We start from the raw sequence: 13,890 nt of genomic DNA, 5'->3' as shown, positions 1-13,890 counted from the left end.
GTCGCATATTCCAGCATCGACCGAGCGAGACACGCTTCGAGATTATCGCCGTCTTGGCGGAGATCCTGAAGAAGTGAAAAACCACACTCAGTGACTTACGCGGCTATTCCTGGAGAAACGGTGCAGTCCGCACGATGCAGCACTTCTTCGTTCTTTTCTCTTCCCTTCTGTCTCGCGATTCGCTTCTTCGTCTCTATCTCTGTCTCTTTCCTTGTCGCGCCTACCCTTGCTTTCTGCATCGTGGAAAGACGGATCGGTTCTCTAAATAAAATGACTCGGTTATTCATCGGCGCATTTGTACGCGTCAAGGTCGGCATCACATTTCTTTTCGGCAGGCGTCCTGATGTGAATCTCTTTGTGAGAGCATTTCGCCCGCAATTGACCCGAGATTTCGGAAAGCGGCGCGTTTTGATTAATTGCAGTCATCGGAAACTCGGATGCGCGGTCTATTTTCTTTTTGCGTATTTCCGCGCACGATCATCGTTCACTCCGTCACGCTTGTGAATACCTGGACTCACGGTGTTTACGAAGTAATGTTGAGGCCGCCGGCGACGCCGAAAATTGCAATGCGTGGACCTGCTTGTTTGTTTAATTATAATTGTTACGCAGTCAAAATTCAAAACAGTATACAAAAGGGACTGAAACTAATAGTTGGAAAACGCAGTGGTCTCGTGCACTTGATATTACATTTATGACGTAGGCTAAAACGAATAAAATTTTCGAGATACTTTTTGAGGCGTCTTATTCTGATTTGAACATGCATGTTCATCCAAGTAGGTTTTTTTTTTAATTTGAACTAAAGTTATCAATACTGTGGGCTACAGTTACTCCATTTTACGATATACATATATGATTTATGTATTATGTTAAATTACAATATACGCGAAGGTGCAGGTAATTTCAATTCGCGACAATCAGTTCGCTTCGTGCATTTGCAAAATAGCATTCGATATATTTTATACCGCCGCCCGAACGACTATTCGTAGGTAGATCGTTAAAGATAAAACGAGACAACGGAATATTTGCCGTTTCCATCAGATAGAAATCGTCACTTTCGAATTTGCCACTGTACTGGATTGCCACTAGAGAATCTGTGGAGTAATTGCCCAGTGGGTTTCGCAGTGGTCGTAAACGTCCGAATAGATCAGACCTTCCTAGGTATCCCCAGTGTGTGCGTTAACTGGTCTTCTCGAGTGAGCGTTACTCGCGAACTCCCGTAGGAAATGAACTGTTAACGCAACGATTATGATAGACGTAATGACTCACGCTTAAAAAAAATGCCAATAAAATTAGACACAATGAAATATAATCGTCGCGCGTTTAATTAGACAGACCGGGTCTTATCCGGGAGACAAACTCGTATCTTTATCGAGAATATATAAATGGCGATGGAGTGATATTAGATAATTAGAATATCATGATCTGGAAATCCTATTGGCGTCATTGATTTATATAGATTTAGCACATTGCTCATTTGAGGTATCACAGATACAATATGATCGTACATATATTAAAATATTTTATTAAGATATATTTATAAATTCATTAAGGTTTGTATATCATCACTTAATGCCACGCGTTTATACATTTTATTAATATTTTGACAGATGAATCAATCGCGCTTTCCTCTGTACATCTTGCGTTTACCCTGTCTGAGAATATCTAAGAATATCATTTTGCATGATTCTTCATGCTCATCGTCGTGCTCGTCGCATTCGTTACAAGTCGACACGGCATCGTCGCCGTCTCAGCCGTAATCGAGCTATGCGTCTTCGGCGATAAATAAGAGCTTTCGCATAAACGGGGCGTCCTATGGAGGGTAAGTTACGACGGTGCACTTAGTATTGCGGATAAAGCAACTCGCTTCGTTGCACATTGCATCTCGTTACGCTTCGCATCAGCGCTGTCGAATCGCCAGAGGCGGCTCTACCGTTTTCTACACCCACGATAACGTATCGGCTACCGAAGGTCCGCCTCCTTTTGTAATTGGATATTGATCCACCGTCTCTGACCATGGCACCTGTGCCACGACGAAGCGTCCATCGATCGAAACAATTTGGACTGCAGCGCAACAAATAACTTAAATATAGCGAACCGATCCCGCGGCTTGATCTTCTCGCTTGTTTTTGTCGCTGGCATTTATTCAATACGATGATAAAAGTTGCTTTGGCCAGGTTCATCTTGACGTATCTCGAATTAATCGGCTTTACGATATGCAAATCTAGCTTTTCGCTTGCATACGGAAAATCCATCTCAAACTGCCATTTGATTATGCAATATACATATATATTATAATCCTCGTTATGTAACCATTAATTTCTATAAATGGAAAAACATAAATATATGTGTACATACCAGAGAATTTAAGACACTTTTTGAAATTCTGATTTTTTTAAATTAATGTGAATTCTTCGTTGTTTCAATTAAAATATCTTCTAAAATTCAAGTTGGTGTAAATGCAGAATCCGTCTACGCTCGTGTCGCAACGCGTTAATAGAAAAATATACCGCGTCAACCGCACAGCTGGTAATATATTTCAACAACTTGCAACGGAATCAAGAGATCACCCTCGGTCCTACCACCACCTTCTGGGTGGCAACATTCGTCGGATGACGGACGTGTCGTTACGGAAGACATGACGTTAAGACCGTTCCGAGCGATGGTAGTAGCGGCACGACATGTAGAAACCTTCATCTCCTCCTCGTCGATCTCCCTTGTTTCTCCTGGCTTTCTTTACCTCCGTGCATCGTTCTCTGTCTAACGGTGTACGATGAACGTGTTTCACCGTAGACATAATACGACTGGTAACAACGGGGGCGGGCAAATAAAGCGCGCCGCAAAACGTATGGCCGATACACGTAAGCATCGTCCGTGAGAGCTTAACTTAAAGCGTCGTGTCTTCGGTATGTCGACCCGCGCATCATCCGTGATCGAAATACCAGCTGAGTTTTGTCGTGCCAACAACTGAACCGTATCGACTACGTTGCGAGAAAGATGACGGGCGTAACAAGAGCAGCAGGGAAACGCGAGACAAAGCGCAAGGACATCTTGAGGAAAATTCGACGCGACATCCGGCTACCCCGAGCGAATAAAGCGAAGCTTCCGTCACGAGTGGGGCTTGCTTTGCCTCGAACACAATATATGAATCATCTTTTTATGACAGATTTCACAAATTGAGATCGTCCATATAAAGATCGAGTAATTCAGCAATCTTGTAAGTCATAAAAAATTTAACAGCCAATTGGTATGTTATTCTTTGCAGAATTTTATTATTTTAATTGTAGAATCGCGTTTTAACGCTCGCTTATAACGTGAATTTAAAATGAATTATGAAAATTTCCCAGAGAAAACGTTAATGTTTAATCGCGACAATGAAAAGTATCTCAAGGATAAGAAAATATATGGCTACAGAGATAACTCTAGCCCAGCTAGAAAGAAACAGGAGAATCGTATCACGAAGACGGACGTAGAGTATCAGTCGTATTAAATATTATCATGTTTGCATATGTTGTGCCATTTATTATCTTTTAAATAGACATACGAGTAAACGTGCGTATCATGCCGTATTGCGAGGCAGTGACAGAAATCGAGGCTGCGAGCTAATGTGGCCACTGTTCTTCACTTTGTTGTTTCAGCAGTCGGCTTCAGAGAGCGTAGCAAACATATCCGACAGAAGATGGAAGTAGCCCAGTTACATTCGCATTGTCACAAGAGAACTGTATAAACATGAACTCACGGCAAGAGCCCGTAGCAATGATATTCGCGTAAGCGCCAACTTTTTCTCGCGACAAAGACGATCTCGGAGGAAAGGACTCTTTAGCGTCTTTATCGAGCGTTACGTCGCTATTTCGTGGACGCGTAAAACAACAATTCCGCAACAATTCTGAAACGTCTTATATATTTGTACGGCGAGTAGGTATAAAATAAATTGTGCTATTTGTATTTTTTTCTTTTTTTCTTTTTAATTTTTCGCGTATAATTCAGGATGCTCTAAGTAACGGACACGTAGAATCCAGATACGATTCACAACTGCCAGCCGCAGTGTACCATTTCCTTCGTCATTGGCATCGCAGACTCCAGGTACCGCCCCGGTTAAGCGCAATGAACTCGCCGCGCCGTAAATTTGGCTGCGCATTTACCGAGCGGAGGAAGCCGAGGGTGCGAGATCCGAAAGATCGATTAATCTCAACGACGTCGTTGCCTTCGGGGAAAATCGCGGCATTAAACACGCCGGCCTGATGCAGCGATTATGAATTCCGTCGCCGGCGCGCCGCGTTTCTTGATGTTGCTAGATATTATTGGATCGAATGCATCACGTCAAACGACACGTGAAATAAGTTATAGGTTAGTAGCTGCATTGGCACTGTTCGTGACAGCCTATTCCTGGAATGCTCAGCCACTATTGATAGTGAGAGATACGAACCAGCCGCGAACGCAATTTACACATTATCCTTGATATCGCGACGCGCATTGCGAATACATCACGGAAGCAATTAATGCGCCACTTATTATGCCTGGCCGCATCATATGTAAAATAACTCGTAACGAGCATTAGTATTTTATCTGAGTGTGACACAAAAGCGATACGTATAATGTAATGAATTGCATCACGCTACGTTACGTTATGGATTAATTTTCTCTTTTTGTTTTTTGTAAAGGCTTCCACGACGATACGGTAATGATTATGCAACAGAATATGCGTCATTGCTTTGACTGCGAGCTTGTCTAAATACGGACAAGTTTTGATCAGTAAATCTGAATAAGCTGAGTCTTCCATGTTACTCGCTCATTTAACTCGCGTAAGATTGAATCGAGCGAGATATCTGATTTTTGATTCAATTGACGTTCGCAGCTATCACTAGATATCTGTGTATTCGTATAAAACATTTACCACGGTACGGCAGATAGCGATGCTCGCGTCATCGGGTTCTTAATTAAACGATTGACAAGCTAAGAACTGTGCGTCGGTCAGCCTAGCGCAAACAGCCTCGGCACAGACGCTATTTTCGATTTTTGGAACGCAAGAGAGACAAGCTTGCACCGGCGGCGTGCACGATGCTACAATATCCCTACCACGCTTCAAGTGGGCGTTACAGTGCATTAGTGATAAATTGGAGTAGATCGCACTCCTATCTTCACATAGTCGTATCTTCCGGGTATCGTTCGCCAACTGGTATAGCTGATCTCGCCTCTTTCGAAGATTGTCCTCGATCCAAAGATAACGTATTAGACCATGTTAATTTTTATTGATATTTGATTAATAATCAGACTATTTTAACACTCCGGTGTTGACGATGAAAGATACTGGATCCCCATTCAAGTCTAAAAATCTTCTTATCCCACATGTCAAACAATTTCATTTTCTTTGCATGTTACATCTGCAAATTTGAATTATTCCTATTAAAATATGTTATAGTATTCGTTCTTTTTTTATACGAGAATTATATCATTTTGGTTTTTTAAAATTAATTAATATAATCTTTTGTCTTATATATGTCTTTTAATTAACATTAGATTAAATTATACAGGCCCCCAGTGTCAGATTTAACTGTGTCACAGATTTTGGCATCAGCTCCGGAAGGTTAAACTCTTCGGTAACTTTAATGATTGATAGACGCAAAATGACTATAAAGTGTCCGCAGTTGCATTAATTATTTACATATTGATAAAGACTGGAAAGAGATTGACGATTAAATGTTCTTGCATCATTTAATCTTTGGCATCCGCGCCGAATTCTCGTATAGAACGTTGAATGAAATTCTTTGTCTCTTATTCGCGCTCTACTTCGCCGCCATTGCATCTTTTCGTTGGAAATGACTGAAAATAAACGTCCTCTGCTTATATCGGGAGCATATATTATTCGGTTCTTTGCGAGACACGGTCGTCGCCGCATGACTAATTGCAACAACAACAATGGATATATTTTACAACGGACGGGGTGGTCGGCATGAGCGGCTTGAAATACATTTATTGCCCCGTGAGACACAATCGAATCCTGTCGGATGAGAAGAGGACCTCGCTCTGTTCTTCCTTATCTTTCACCGTAAATTAATCTCCCGCATTTCACCCTCCGGGAGACGAGTTCTCGACCCACCACTTTCCCTCTACCGTTCTGCTTACTAATATTCCTAAAACATTTTCCCGCCGCGCAGTTTTCTACGTCGATACTGTTAAGCTTTACATTTGTATACAAAATATTTTTCTCTCGTTGTCTTTGCTCGCCCTCGGTTTCAATTCTCATCTTTTTAAACGGCAATAAATCTCATGCGAATATATTATCGTCAATTTATTTTTAGTGTATTGTAGCGTTGCCATCTTATGAAATTCTGTTTGTATATAACGATTGGTCCTTCTGACTTTTTTGTATTATTTCGTATTACGATGCTCGGGCCATATTTCGCGTAAATCTGTACAAGTGTACATCCTATTAATGATCGCTTCGTGTGCGCGTGTCAGGTAACGGCCACGTAGTGTCTGCGTATGGTGGCAGTGCAAAACACAGACCCGAGAGCCACGGTGCGCGAATAAATGTGGTGCGTTAGCATAAATCTCGAAATCCATTTGGAAGTGCGAGCCTATTAACGCACCACGGACAGACGACGAGCGCGAACGTCCCCGCGGTCAGCGGCTACGCGAGCTAATTAAACAAATGTTCTCCAGCAGATCAGCCCGCGAATCGTGAACTTCGTCCTTTGAACTTAATACCGCGAGAGGCTCTACAACTGTAAGCGTACTTCTAAAGTAAGCGTTTGTTACAACGCCATTTTATGATGATTCTTTGCGGTAAATAATTACGAGTGATACACACAACGTGGACGGCATACCGTGGTATTCGCGATTATTTTTAGTAGGATTTGTGTACTCAAAAAGGACGATCTCTTACTTTTTCTTGAAAAAGATAAATGTCTTTCACTTTCTTTACGTTTCTATACATAAATGGTATATCGTTCGTTTTCATCACAGTTTTACATACATATATGTTAGTCGAACTTGGAACAATTTCGAAGTACTTTGCATTTTATATGCGCTGTGTTCGCAAATAACAAACTCGTTGGAACAAACTGACTCGACATCTAGGGTAGCAATCAATGGGGCTTTCTTGAGGCAGCCGTCTATCTCTAATGCCAAACATAATTTAGGCATTAAAATGCGAGAAGCGAGTAGCGGTGGTGTTCTATGGGCGCGAAGGGCGTTCAAGACAGTGACGCCATCCGATGCAATTATATTTTATGCCTCCCGCTATGTTTGCTTCCTTTTCTGGCCTCTCTCTCTCTCTCTCTCTCTCTCTCTCTCATTTCCCTCCTTACTTCAAACTCCCGCTCTTGATTTTCATTCCTTCGAGCCCAAAACTCCTCTTTCCCTTCTTCTTCTTTGCACCCTCTCTCTCTCTCTCTCTCTCTCTCTCTCGACAGTGTAAGTATAGATTTATAACTACTTAAAGTTTCGCGATTTATTTCACGCTTATCGTCTGTCCGGATATGTTTACGGGGGTTTACTTATCACTTAGCAGATGCAAATGTGAGAGAGAAAGAGACGGCTGGAAAATGAATAAGGAGGAACAGAGAGAAGGGGGCCATCTGAGTTTAAATTAAGCAGAAGCCCACTTGTCAAGCAATGCGTATCGATTTGCAATTATGATTGCGAGTGGTTGAAATACGGATAAATTATGCAGGCTGCGGAATAACTGATTTATATCGGGGAATACGCCTAATACCAATTTAAATTTAGTACGAACGTATATTTAGTGCAAGTATCCCCACTTTTCGAATCCTGTAGAGTGTAGAAATTATTTTAATGTTAATTTCCACGCTTCTTGCAATCGCATTTGTCAGCAGTCATTTGAATTCTTGGAAAATAGTGTGCTGTTTACGCTGGAACGGTAATTATATCCCTACGAAAATTTCCGCTAGTCGAACAGACCTGGCAAATTCATCGAAAGAAGGAGCATGTCGCACGCATGAACGCCCAGCGTGTTCGCAGCAAGAAGATTTAGAATCCAATATGTGCGTATGTGAATGTAAACATTAATTATCTCAATGCAAGACAGTTACATATTAGCTTAGGAACTAAGTTGCTATTTTGGCAGCAACGGGTTAACGCGTACGAGCTAACTTTGTGTCTAGATTAAATTAACCGTAGAAGAAGAGAAACTATTTTAGGTTACGCTATGTATTTTCTACTAATTCGCTGTACAGCTGATCATGAGGCTACTGTATGCTTACTTTATATTATTTTGTCTAACAAGGTGATGATATAAACCTGGCGACCCCCTGCTTACTGAACACGAATGCGATTCATATTTATGACATGTCGCAATTATTTTCAAGGAAATGTTAAAATTAGTGCAAAATGCAGTGTGATAAATTGTACACATTAGATTTTATTAGTCGTAGGATTATTGCTGCATTATACTAACAAGTGTCCTTCATCGTGTTAGATTTCTAAGTTGAGAGAGCATGTTGGTTTGCGCTCTTGAATTTTTCACCAACAAGCTATCATTTATGTAAAAGTACATTGCTTCGACAATTTTAATATCGATCGAATTGCTGATTTTAATTAGAATTCTTCATTGGGCGATGCTACTTTAAATAGAAGGAGGTCAGACGTAGCTACTTCTAGACTAACTACGGATGTCACTGAACCGACTAAGAATTAATCTTCTCTTTACTGACAGAGTTTCTGATAAAACGAAAACGCTATATTTAAACCGAAGCTATTGTACGCCTATAATTGGCTTTAAACATCCTTCTATTTCAATAGAAGATGTAACACAATCTGTAATTGGATACGAATCGTGTGCATTTACGAAATTAAATGACTAAATATTACTGTCACAGAATTATACTTCGAGTATATGACAGTCTAATGAATATTATATATCGTGAGTTTCACAAATTGTAACTATTAAATATAGAACTTGAAAAAAGTTTTAAGATTCTTAAAATATTTCTTAATTTCTGATTATTTCAGAGACGCGAAACGCAATAAAATGGAGATATATTATTATAATTTTAAAAATACTTACTAAATATTCTTAATCATAAAATTATTTCGAGTAACGATATTCGTTCGACTCGCATCGGCGCTAGACGCGAACAATTAATATATCTTACTTCAACTTTTGACGTTAAATAATCAGCGCGATTTCGGAACAGAGTCGACGGTATTTCAAACAGAAGTAGACGATACGAGACGACGAGAATTAGGAATGTGGAGCGGAGATCTACTTTTGGTTGGGGATGCGGAATCAGTACATCTTTCGACTCGGCGTATCGCGGGCGCTGACGGGGCGTGGTGGGTACGGGCGGGGAGGTAGGAAAAGGCGGACGAGTAATAGCTACGGAATATTGCAATAATATGCAAAGTATATGAGGGATATATTAATTTCGTGAAAACGGTAGAAACGTAGATAGCTGCCGCCTCGGCACAGCAGCACGGTTTCTGTGGGCTCTCGTGCCCAAAAGAGGCGCTACACCGTCGAAGCCTGGGGGTGTCGGAGGGTAGGTGGTGGGCGAGACGAGGAACCGAGGATTTCACAGACAAATAAATACACGATATTTCACCGGATGGGAAATGAAAGTTTGCTTCGTACCTTGCTTACAAGCTAGACCGCGAAACTGAATTTTAATTCTGAAGAAGCAGCCAGCCTCGGAGTGCGATTATTCACTACGTTCCGCTACATTCGAGCGACATATTTCTCGCATTTTACTGATGACGTCTTCTTTTATCGACACATTAATCTTCTGAGGATTTTTGTGATTTCCATTACTATAGGAATCGAATTAAATTAAAAAATAGTTTTTTATTTTCTATACGGTTCTATATAAGAAAAGGTAAAATAGATTAACAAAAATAGAAAGGAGTTTAAACAAAAAATAAAAAATCATATTATTCAGTTAAATGATTTAATATTAGAAAAAGTATTATAGTAAAGTAGATAATATATTAATAGTGTGAAATGTAAGAAAATTAAATTGAATTTTATATTGTTATTTTATTATAGATAGATTCTCTACAAATATATCGAAATATAAGAGATATAAACTATATTATAAATATAAATCAATACATCGTATCTTATCATGCGGAGGAAAAATGTAAGAGATTACATGGATGCTTGATTACAGATTACATTACGAAAACTGAATTTTAAGTTTAAAGAGTGTATACCCTGCAGCCACGATTACCTGTTCTGCTTTTCCTGCTACCATCGTACGTGTTTTTAACTCGTTGGCGTGCTTTTTTACTCGCGTGCATGTCGATGAAGCAACAAGATCGCTTTCCTAAAACATAAATTACATAAGACGAGGGTAGACGTATAATACAATATACTTTACATAAACGTAGTTATATAGGTATATATAAAGTTAATTTTATTACCTTCCCATCGCGACTGAGTATATATACACATAATAAAATATTATATTATACCCATAAAATTAACTTTTTATAAAAATAAATATGAAACATATTTCAAAGTGTCATAAAAATATGAAATAAAAAAAATATTTCCATACTTCTGAGAACTTCAATACTCGAACTATCTCTCTTTCGACTGTTTTTGTCTTTTTCTCTTTTATAAATAGAAAACATTTATGTAAGAAGAGAAATTACGTTTAAAGATACTATATAATAGGGGTCTAAGAGGTGACACTGATCTCTCGCTCCGAGAACAAATCGAGATATTGACTAAAGTCAAGGTTTCTTAAGACAGACGCTTTGGCAAGACTTGGTAAGAATTCAAGGGACTCTCGCGACGCTCGAAGTCCGCAGCTGCAGGGTTAGGAGTTGGTCATAAGTTCAAGCTAAGAATTCGCACGGGAATGAGGAATTGAAGTAAGTTGTGGCTTTGCCGGCTCCTAGGTCCGTCGCCGGCGTCGCCGTCGTTCTCCGACGCGGCGGTTGGCTGTGCCGGATAAAAAGTTGAGAAAAGCAAGAGTTGAGATCAATACCTCCGACCGACCTTCCCATCGCGACTGCCTGTTCGCTGTAGGAGAAGGTGGTAGTCTCCAGACAAGGACCTCTCGGGGACTTCGAACGCCGGTGAATTTCTCTCAGTTTACGTTTCCTTTCGCTAGATACCGAACTAAGAAACTCGCGCCTAGGAAACCCCCGGCATTCTTATTCCCAATCTTCGCGAGCGAAAAGTTTTTCCAAGTTCGCCGGGAGACGAAGTTATTTTGTGGTTGTACGACCTGATTGTAGAGATTTTGCATCCTGCTTGGAAATACTTCGGTTACAAGATTGTTCGTTATGAAAGCTTATTAGTACAGCACCAAGTAGGGCAGCGTGCTTCAGGAAGTGACGTAGTGAATTTGAGTTAATAAAATCGTGTACTTGACGGTAATGACTCGGAATACTAATTTCCTATCTAGCGGATTTCATATATTGTTAGTTATCGCGGTTTATTAAACTTTAGCAATTTACCTATATATCATTCCCCTCAACTTTTAGCAATCACAAATTCTTTCCCTTATTTGACTCCACACATCGCCATGTTACACTTTGAAAAAAGTACAGCATTTGCGAATTTCCTTTCGGGTAAATACAGTATAGTAAATCCAATGAAACGTCATATCATAATCTAGCGAGCGAATATCATTCGCACAATAAATACGTCTATACTATTTTCAAGTAGAAAGAAATTTACCTCAAGTTTTCGCGTGCATAACAGTTAGATCTATTTTTGTAATGGTCCGTCTACTCCAAAATGGATCAAAGGTCTCCCAGACTCACGTATTAGGGCTCTGAAAGAAAGACGCCTCTTTCCCTTGCCTGCGCGCTCTTTTTCTCGCTCGCTCCTCCGAGGCGTTATAACTCACTGCTAATCTAATCCGGTGCCGGCTCGCGTGGCGATGTGGTGGTGGTGGCCCGGTACGTCAGACGATTTATAAAAGTGTACACTCGTGCGAAAATACAATGGGCGCTACCGTGCTGCTCGAAAGGAGAGACAAGGGAGAGAAATATATAGAGAGCGCCAAGGTAAGAGAGAGAGAGAGAGAGAGAGAGAGAGAGAGAGAGAGAGAGAGAGAGAGAGAGGAGAGCTGCCGCGCGCACATACGTACGTAGACCTCCTCTCCGACATCAGGACGGAGGGCTGTAACTCCCGTATATCCGCAACACATAATCTCAGAAACCGTAGAGAGAGGCAGGCCGGCGGGAGCGGGCGGGTGGGCAGGCACCCACCGTTCTTCTCCTCCTCCGACACCTCCGGACACACCAGCACCCACCCTTCTCTTCACCCGCGACTCCTATCCACTACCGGCACCTCCAAACCAAGCCACGGAGTTGTAGCTGCTAACTTAGTTTGTGAACTGCAAAATCCTCCGCCACCCACGAGGGCATACAAATAATAATTCTTTGTTTCGCGCGCCACGGAGACGTGTAAATACCGGCGTGGCTCTCTCCGGCTTGTAGAGAGTCTGCCAGACCTAACGGGAAGAAGTGAGAGGGAGGGAGGGAGGGAGAGAGAGAGAGAGAGACCAAGCTCGACGGGGTAGATATGCGAGAACGAGTCTAGGAGAAAGCGGAAGGAACGTAGTGCGAAGAGGCGAAAAGACCATTCCCGCGGTAACGCCTAAATCGCTCCAACAACTCATCCGCTGAAAGTTGCGACGAGCTTTGAAGATCTACGACGAGAGATGAGGGCTTCACCTCCTTTTCTACAGGAACGGTTCTCCACTTTTCTATCCGCGGGGTTACTCCAGCTCTATATGCGAACGTTCTCGCTCCCGTCTTACACACGTCAGTTTTTACGTGTAAAAATCTTATTGATCCGTTTTGATTGATTTCGCGAATTTAGTTAATGATTTTTTTTTTTTTTTTTTACAAACGTATGATTAAGTTGCAGTACAAAGTTGCGCTGTTAAATAAATGTATGAAAAAAAAAAAACGATTGCATGTATTAAAATTAATATTAATTAAAATTAATAATTAACATGAAAATATTCATGTAGTAATGAATGTTAAATGCATATAATTCAGATGATAATAAAATGTTAATAAAATCATACAATTGATTAAAAATAATGTAAAGTATGCCAGGGTATCGTAGAACGAAGGCAGACATAATAAAGATGTAGTGCAAAAGGATATTGACCGCGGAAAAGGCGGAATAAGGTGGAAGTCTAGCGATCGACGTCGAAAGTCCAACGCAGTCGTCCTGGACGGTCTGGCAATAACAGAGTAAACTCTCCGGGAGCCTGGGAGAGGAACGGAGCTAGCCTAGGTAGGAGAAGCAGAGGCGAAAGAAAAGAGAAGTACTGGAAAACGAGAAGGAGGGAGATCGAGAGGTAGGGTGATAGAAGGAGGCGAGACGACGAGTCGGTCGACGGAAGAACGAGGGGGACAGGGACGAGAGCTGAGAAAATTGTGAGAGAACAAGCGAGAGAGGGAAAGAGCTCGTGCTCGAGCTCCGCGAAGAAAACGCTTCGGTTTATTTCAGTTCGATTTTTCCAGTGTCGCCGTCGCCCTGACGACAATTCGCAGGCGCGGCACAGTCCTCTTCTCCTCTCTCTCTCTCTTACCCTCTTGCTGTTCTACCTCCCACATTCTTTCTTCCTCTCTCTCCTACCATTGCTTCACTACTCCTTCTCTATTTCGCATTCTCTCTCTCCCTCTCCTTCGCCCTCTCTGGGTCCGACGGAACGAACGAATGGGTTACGCCCAGATGCGCGCATCGAACCCTGGTCAATAGAGTTGTGTCTCCTCTTCGTGCCGGTCCGCCACTCCTCTCTCCGGCGCCCTCTTGGTCTCGCTGCGGGCAGTCCGTCCTGACGACGTAGAGTCCAAAAGGGGGTGTAGCACTTTCGCGACGTATGCGGAGGAGGGAACGGGGTTGCGTGTAGGTGCGTTGGTCCATCGATACAGGAAAGGGTGGAGACCCCTCTG

This window comes from Cyphomyrmex costatus, unplaced genomic scaffold, assembly GCF_001594065.2.
Source record: "Cyphomyrmex costatus isolate MS0001 unplaced genomic scaffold, Ccosl1.0 scaffold69, whole genome shotgun sequence".
Classification (NCBI taxonomy): domain Eukaryota; kingdom Metazoa; phylum Arthropoda; class Insecta; order Hymenoptera; family Formicidae; genus Cyphomyrmex; species Cyphomyrmex costatus.
Note: the sequence above shows the minus strand (reverse complement) of the source record.